Source organism: Malus domestica, chromosome 09 (assembly GCF_042453785.1).
Source record: "Malus domestica chromosome 09, GDT2T_hap1".
Classification (NCBI taxonomy): Eukaryota; Viridiplantae; Streptophyta; class Magnoliopsida; order Rosales; family Rosaceae; genus Malus; species Malus domestica.
Window position 1 is genome coordinate 34,224,345 of NC_091669.1, and position 7,713 is coordinate 34,232,057.

A 7,713-nucleotide genomic window follows, 5' to 3' on the forward strand; every position below is an offset into this window, starting at 1 on the left:
ACCCAAATTCGAAGGGTTTAAGGTCCATTTCTGTGTAAAACCCCATTGGAGCATCGGAGGTGCTCGACGGTGATTCCTCTGATCCAGCGAGTTTCACCACCACCACCACCCTTAATCAACTCCTCTTGGACCCAGGAACAAGTCCCAACAAGTTGTAGGGGTGTCAGAGCACCAAGGAAGGAGAATAGAAGCTCACCCATTCTAGGGTTTTCGGCGGGTTTGAGTGAAATTGGAGCCTTTCCCAGGCAAATTGGACTTGGCCACAGGTATAAATTTTGCTCTACTTGTTAAGATCTTCATTTTAGGCAACCGGCCGCTGTGTACGGCGGCGCATGTACCGAGACCCCACTTGCCTTCCTAGACTAATTTGGATACCCTGAGTACATATGTGACGTTCAATTAACGAAATCTCATCGTATGACTATAGTTTTGATAGAGACCGCCACTTGGACATTAAATGAATCAAAGATCCGACTGTTGGATCATCACCAAACTTTAATACATTATAGTACGTAATATTTGAGGACATTAGAAACTTACGAATTGGGAATCTGATGTATGGATCTTCCCGAATTGGATTTGTAAGTTCGTAAATTAAAACGTCGACTGCCACTTGAATTCGTGATTGGCGGAGATCCGACCGTTGGATCGTTATAAAATTTTAGTATGTTGGTCTAGAAGAATAATGTGGACCTTAGAAAGTTACGGATCCTAAATCTGACAGGCGGATCTTTCGGATTGAATTACTTAGAGTTGTGGACCTTACCGTTGACTAAGATTTGACTTTTGATCGACATGTCTCGAACCATTTGAAATACTAGAATGAGTATTACTAGAGACTCAGTGAGGCTTTACAGACTTGTCTTGGTGAGTGACTTTAATATATGTGATATGGTTATTACCCTGTTTTCTTATATTAGTATCCTTTGTGGATATGACTTTGTTTTATAAATGTGTTTTTTGTTAAAATGTGATTTTTATAATTGGTCATCGATCTATTTTTATTAAATGTGATTTGATTCATGGATTGGAAATATTTGTGAAAAAAGTGATTTGAAATGCATATTGAAATGTTTGTTAAATTGAGGGCTAGTAGGGTACCATTACCCTAATGTCACAGGGTTAGGCGCCACCGAGTCTGCACCATGTAGCAGTGGTACATGGATGGTCCTGCTTAGTTAATCCGCAATAGAGGGCCATACTATTTATGGATCGTGCTTGGTTAATCCGCGATAGGCGATCTTTATATCTTGGTATGGTCATACACACACACTTAGGGATGATCATGCTTGGTTAATCCACGATAAGTGATCTGTTACACCCACCCCCATTTATAAAAATATAATTATGTAATTATCCCCAAAATATTATGAAGCTATCAATTTAGTCATAATTTGACTACCCAATCAGGATCTAAAAATTTGATTCCTTTCTATCCTCAAGCTGCCACGTGGCAGCACCCCAATCATCCTCACACTTCTCTCTTTCTCCCTCTGTCCCTCCCCGTGACCCCCATCTTCTTCCTCTTTCTGTCTCTCCATTCTCTCCCTCTCGGATCCCTTATTTCTCTCCCTCTCTTCACCTAGATCTCACACACACACACGCAGAGGCACACTCGTGCTCGAGGAAGATCACCATCATCAATTCCTTGTCATTCTCTTTCCCTCTTTCCCGTGCTGTGAGGACAGAAACCCGAAAACGAACTCTGGCGAGATTTTCTATTTCTCCGGTTAAGTAAGCCTTGAGTTCTTCCTATTTCGTCCTAGAATCATGCGTGATTGTGTTTTAGATGGGTTTATTACGTTGTTGTCGAGATTTTAGGACGAGATTGACGCGGGTGAAGGCACACCCATCTCCGGCGAACCCGTGGGTGTCGAGAGAATTTTAGTGCATCTTCGACCGTTCTACGGCAAAGGGAAGGTATAAAGTTGTTCCTCTCATCTTGTGCTTCGTTTTTGGTACCTAGATCGGAGTCTAGGGTTGTTGTTTGCAGTCGGCCGGAGCTGGGAAAGCTCCGGCGTTCTTCTCCGTCGACACCAAGCCTTCCAAGCAGTATCCAAGGCTCTCGGGCCTTAGGCCCGTGGTGAACCTAGGCCCTTTTGGGCCATTCTAGAACTCGGGCTTCAAACCCGTTCGGTCCATATCCCATATTTTATTTTCTGTTATTTATTTATTTTGTTATTAATTGTTTTAAGACCCAAAAGGCCTTCGGGCCGTTTTGTTTAGGGCCTTTAGCCCATTAGACCAACCCAAAACCTTTTTAGGTTTTATTTATTTATAGTTTTAAGAATTTAGGCTCTTGGGCCGTTTTAGTTAGGGCTTTAGGCCCGTGTGTTTAAGACCCTTATATTTAAGGCCTTTGGGCCAATTAAAGCCTGGGCTTTCAGCCTTTTTTTTTTCCAAACCCTTTAACTTCCAATCTAAACCCAAAACCCTTAGGATCCAATCGGCCCAACCCAATCCAAGCCCAGTATGACCTTTGACCGTTTGACCCAATTGACGGTTCACTCGGTCAACGGTCAGCGTTGACTTTGACTTTGACCATTCAAATGTCAACATTGACTTTTTGAGTTGACTTTTCGGGGTTTCGTTTGAGACCTTATTTAGGCTAATTTCGACGTCCTTGACTCGTTTTTGAAGTCTGTTTTCCCAAATTCAATCGTTTGAATAGAGTTTGACTAAAGGTACTCCTTTATGTGAATATGTGCAATTATTAACGGTGACTCCGTTATTCCTTTTTGGTACAGCTTTGCACCATTGGTGTACGGTGAATGGACCCCTTCAAAAGCATGTTTTAATAGTAGAAATGCATACATGAAAAACATGATTTAATAATTATGTTTTATGAAATGTTTTGTGAGATAACATGCTTACTGAGGCTAGACTGAATTATTACTATTTTTCTTATAACCCATGTTCTTATAGAATATCTGATGGATGACGATACGATATTTAGAACATGTTTAGAACACCTCTTTATAGTACAGATGATGGATGACTTTAAACTATGAAGTTGTTTTTCAAAATAGATACATTCAATGGTTTTGTACTTACCTAGTGATCCTTTCCGCTACGGGACGTAAGGATAGATTCTGGTCCATCCCGGGCAGGATTTGGTGTTGGCATAGGGCCTGGAGTGTGTTTCCTCTGGCTATTTAGCACAAAGACGGGGAGCCAGCATGGGGCCTGAAATGTATTTTCCTCTGATTATCTGCTCAGAGACGGGGAGCTGGCATGGGGCTTGGGGGTTATCGGACAAATCACTAGTGTTTATTATATATAAAAGTTATGATTTGAGACATTGCACGACATGCTAGGTTTCGGAAAACCTATATTTGACATTATATATATGTTTTCATAAAACTTGGGGGTTAGTACGTTGATAACTGTTTTATTATATACATATATATATATATATAAATTGGTCCACTCACGTTTGTTTTGCGCCCCCTTTAGGACCTATGAACGAGGATTACGATTTGAGCTACCAGGCATTCCCCTACTAGTGATTCAGTGCTATATTTCCTCTGTTTCGACACCTATTGTAATATAGCACTTCTCTATCTTAAGTTCTTTTTGTATTCTATAATAGACGTATGCTCTGAACTTATGTGTATGACCATAATTTTATTAATTAGCAGTTGAACTTTAGTATTATGTTATTAGTTCCTATTGCCTGTTTTAGCATTTTTCTCAACTGTTAATTAAATTAAATGGCTTTCGTCACCCTTCGGGTGTCGGCCAGCACGTGACCATCCCGATGTCCCGAGGACATCGGGGTCGGGGCCTGTCATGATCACTGACTAACAGATGCGTAGGAGTGACTCTGCTTGGTTAATCAGCGACTGCCTACTTGGTTACTGCAGGGGTGGTTCTGCTTGGTTAATCCGCGATAGGGGACACTTCCTGTTTGGTTACTTATGTAGGCTTTGGCTGAACTCAATCACTTTCGCCCTAGCTTTTAATGTATTTATGAATAATAATTTTTGAGAATCTTTGTGGTTTGAATTGGAAAAGCCGTTGGATGTCTAGGTGACTCCTTCGGAGTTGTTAGTGACTTGACTATGATTTCATAATTATGAACTTATATTTGAGGTTTATAAACTGTGATCAATGGCCTTTCTTTTATTGAATATCACATACTTGTATTATTATCACTCACTCGAGTTTCGCAGCTTATCCAAGTTCTGATTTGCTCAGTGCATCATTCCCATAAGGTTAGTTTAGAACCCTAGATTCGAGTGAATGAGAATTATCCACAATAGACCTTGTGAATATAAATTAGATTTACCATGTTATTATTCATAATCCAAGTAGGGAATTATATAGAGTTCTTTAATTAATTCGTGAAATGATATGTTATCTCATTGATTGATTAATGTAGTTAAAATTTAAAATCGTGCATCTTTGATTCATGAATTGATTAGTTGACGGGATTATGGAATGACGTTGGATATGATTGTTATTATTATGATTATTTTAGTTGATCAATGTGGCTTAAGAGTAATGTTGTGTTTCATTGGTTATTTGACATGTTTACATGCTGTGGATGACGGTATCATATTGAAAACATAGTGATTTATATAATGGATGGAATGGAAACCTTGAATGTCATGTGGGTCTGTTATGTAGTCCTGAACCTGGTAAATTCATGCTTGTTAAGTTCTAATAATTGATCGAGGAGGGCTATACTTTTCAATGTGAACGTACTATGACACAGGTCAGAATGTAATGAATTGTGAACTACGAATGACTTGATCTCTGTTTAGGATACATAGGCAGTCTAACAAAGAGGTTAGATGCAGCCATAAAGTATATGAAACTTTCTACACAATTTGAATCTTGATTTATGCTTGTACATATCCTGGAGGCGGGGTATGTTAGAGATACGGATACCTGGTGACGTCATGTGTTGATCCTTGATGTATGTCGGGATCGGGGCGTGACATTACTTCTCATGCATGCTAGTATGGCTTTGTCACATTCAGGTGTCAGCCAGCACATGCCTACCCTGGTGTTTGGAGGATATCAGGGTCGGGCGTGTCAAATTTTGCTTTTGGTATAAACTTGAGTGTTTCCTATAATCTTTGTATGTTTGGGGCTTGTCTTAGGAATGTGCGAAACTTTGAGAAACAATAGGTGTAAGGCTGGGTTTCATTGTATTCATAGGGTTATTCACATATCTCCTTTTTCACACTAGATGTGAAGCCGAATAAAGTCTGAAAGATAGTATAGTTACTACGTGCTTTGAAGCAATATTTCATCCTTCATCATAACCATACCCACATGTTACAAAAAAATTCCAATAGTAGTTTGGTGCATGAGAATCATTTTGCGAGTTTGAGAGCTTTAAAAAAATATTGTAACTAAGTAGAGGTAACATGTGCTCTTCATTCAAATCTTCATGAGTAAAAGCGTTATGAATAATTAGTTGATGAACAATCAAACCTTGAATAACAACAATGACCCTCCATTATATGTACCACTCTATAATTTTTCTCAAATATTAAAAAATAATGAAAACTAAAAATGTTTTATTTAAACCCCACAATTTGTTGAAAACACCCCACATTCAAAATTTCTTCTTACAATTCCAACTTTATCCTTCGTTTTGTTGAATCCACCTCACCTCCCACCCACAAACAATAAAATCCCACAACTACCCACCCCACAACCACAACCACAACCACGCCGATGACCCCATTCAATCTTAATTTTCTTTCTTTCATAGTTATGCTTTTGTTTGGCATTTGACATAGGATTGAGGGGAATGATCACACATGCATTGGGCTATTGCGATTATGGATGAAAATGCAGCCTATAAAACTGTTAAAAACCTCTTTCCATCATTTCCATGATAGACTATTTGGATGTTGCGATGAAATTTTTATCTTTCCTTGATAAGCTAGTTTAGATTTATAAAGTGTATAGCTAACTGCATGAAATTTCAATTTTTCTATTTTGGCTAGGTTGAATGGAATCACGGGAGAAAGGTGTGGTGGTGGGTGGGTGGCTGTGTTAGATTTTTTGTATTTGGGAGGTAGGGGTGGGTTCGGTTCCGTTCGGTTCAGTTTTCTTTTTTTTTTTTTTTTTTTTTTTTTTGTGTTTCCCAATAGCAAAAAAAAAATTCTAAGAAAACAACTTGCAGCCATTTTGTAATACATCTTCCAAAGGAGTATAAATAAAATCAAAGTCCCATTTCAACATTATCGATAAAATAAGCTATTTGATTTTGATCTTTGAACTTGAGCTTCAGGACCTTGAGACCTTTGACGCCTTTGACTTCATCTAATTCACACAAAATAATAAGAAGATAGTAGTTAGTACTACAACCTTATACAAAAGTAAATGTTAATTAAAATCTGGAAGGCCAATGATACAAAATCAAGACAAAATCTGGAAGGCCAATCATCCTTTACAATTTATAGCAAGACAAAATCAAGTCTCCCAACATTGAATTACAACGCACCTATTTATAATAACCTAATCCTACAACTACTCCACAACAACAAAGGCAAGAATCAAACTGATATCGAAGAAAGGAAACAGGTTCATGGTGCATTGAACTATACAAAACAAATGCAGCATAACCCATTATACATAAACAACAAAGTATAAGTATAAACAAAGTATATGATTAGTCCCCTTGATAAATAGTAATTAGTTCCATAACTTCCTGAGACCTATCCTTCTCCTTTTGCATGACTATTACGTGGCTTGCAATCCAATTATACATAAATAACCATCACACTAAAACCCATCACAGATGCGGCTTGCAAATGCAATCCCTTTTTTTCTTTCTACAACTAAAGCCTAAAGGGGCTCCAAGGAGCTCCACTCAACCCTACCTGTATATACTTCCAGATAATTAGAGCCAAAAGGTCCAAACAACCACAGAGAGCAAACATTCAAACCAAACCTCTAAAACTGTATAAGCCGCGATATATCTCTGTTACATAATCCAATCAGAAAAAAAAAATTCACCAAACCTTAATAACCCAGAGGATGAAAACCCAACAAAAATAGAGCCCTAAAATAGTCAAGCTTTGAACCCCTTCATTTCCCATAATTCCTCAGCAACCAAATATACTTCAAACCGAAACCGAATAATCACATCCAGTCAAACACGTTAAAAATATAACCCTAATCCTAAAATCTCAAAACCCAAATCGAATAAAATCGCAATACAATTCATAAGAAGCAAAATCAAAATATCCAAAACAGACAGAATAAAATCAATTACAAAACAAATCAAATTAAAAAATAAATCTAAACAAGAAGGGAAAAAAATTATAGGGGATCAGATCGGAAGAAAAGGAATCGAACAGAAAATTAAACTTCAGAGTGTGAGTGAGACTAACCTTTTGCTGTGATTGAGAGTGAGAAGGGTCGCCGCTGGGAATGAGAGATAGAGAGTTTGAGAGAGTGATTGAATTGAAGATTGAGAGAGAGAGGAGGCTGCTACGCAAAGAAGAAAGTAGTGGAGGGGAGAGAGAGTGTGTAGAAGAAAAGTGAAAACTAAAATGGAAGTCAGCTAGGGTTTGTAAACTTTAGAAATTTTATAAAGCCTAAAGATTAGAATACCTATAAATAAATTAGTTGTACAATTATAGCAACACAAAGCCAACAGCAAGTTGGTATGAAACAACTATCCGAACTTAGAGGACAGGGGTTCGAATCCTCAAGCCACCAGGTTTTAAGGTATTTGTATAT

General features: G+C 38.1%; 1 long non-coding RNA gene across 1 annotated transcript; it reads right to left on the reverse strand.

Moving 5' to 3' along the window:
• Positions 1-6,127: 6,127 nt before the first annotated feature.
• LOC139188214 (uncharacterized) lies at positions 6,128-7,508 on the reverse strand. Its single transcript, XR_011571505.1, has 2 exons — positions 7,362-7,508; positions 6,128-6,288 (listed from the first exon to the last, which is right to left on the reverse strand). It is a non-coding gene; the product is annotated as an uncharacterized lncRNA (long non-coding RNA).
• Positions 7,509-7,713: the final 205 nt, after the last annotated feature.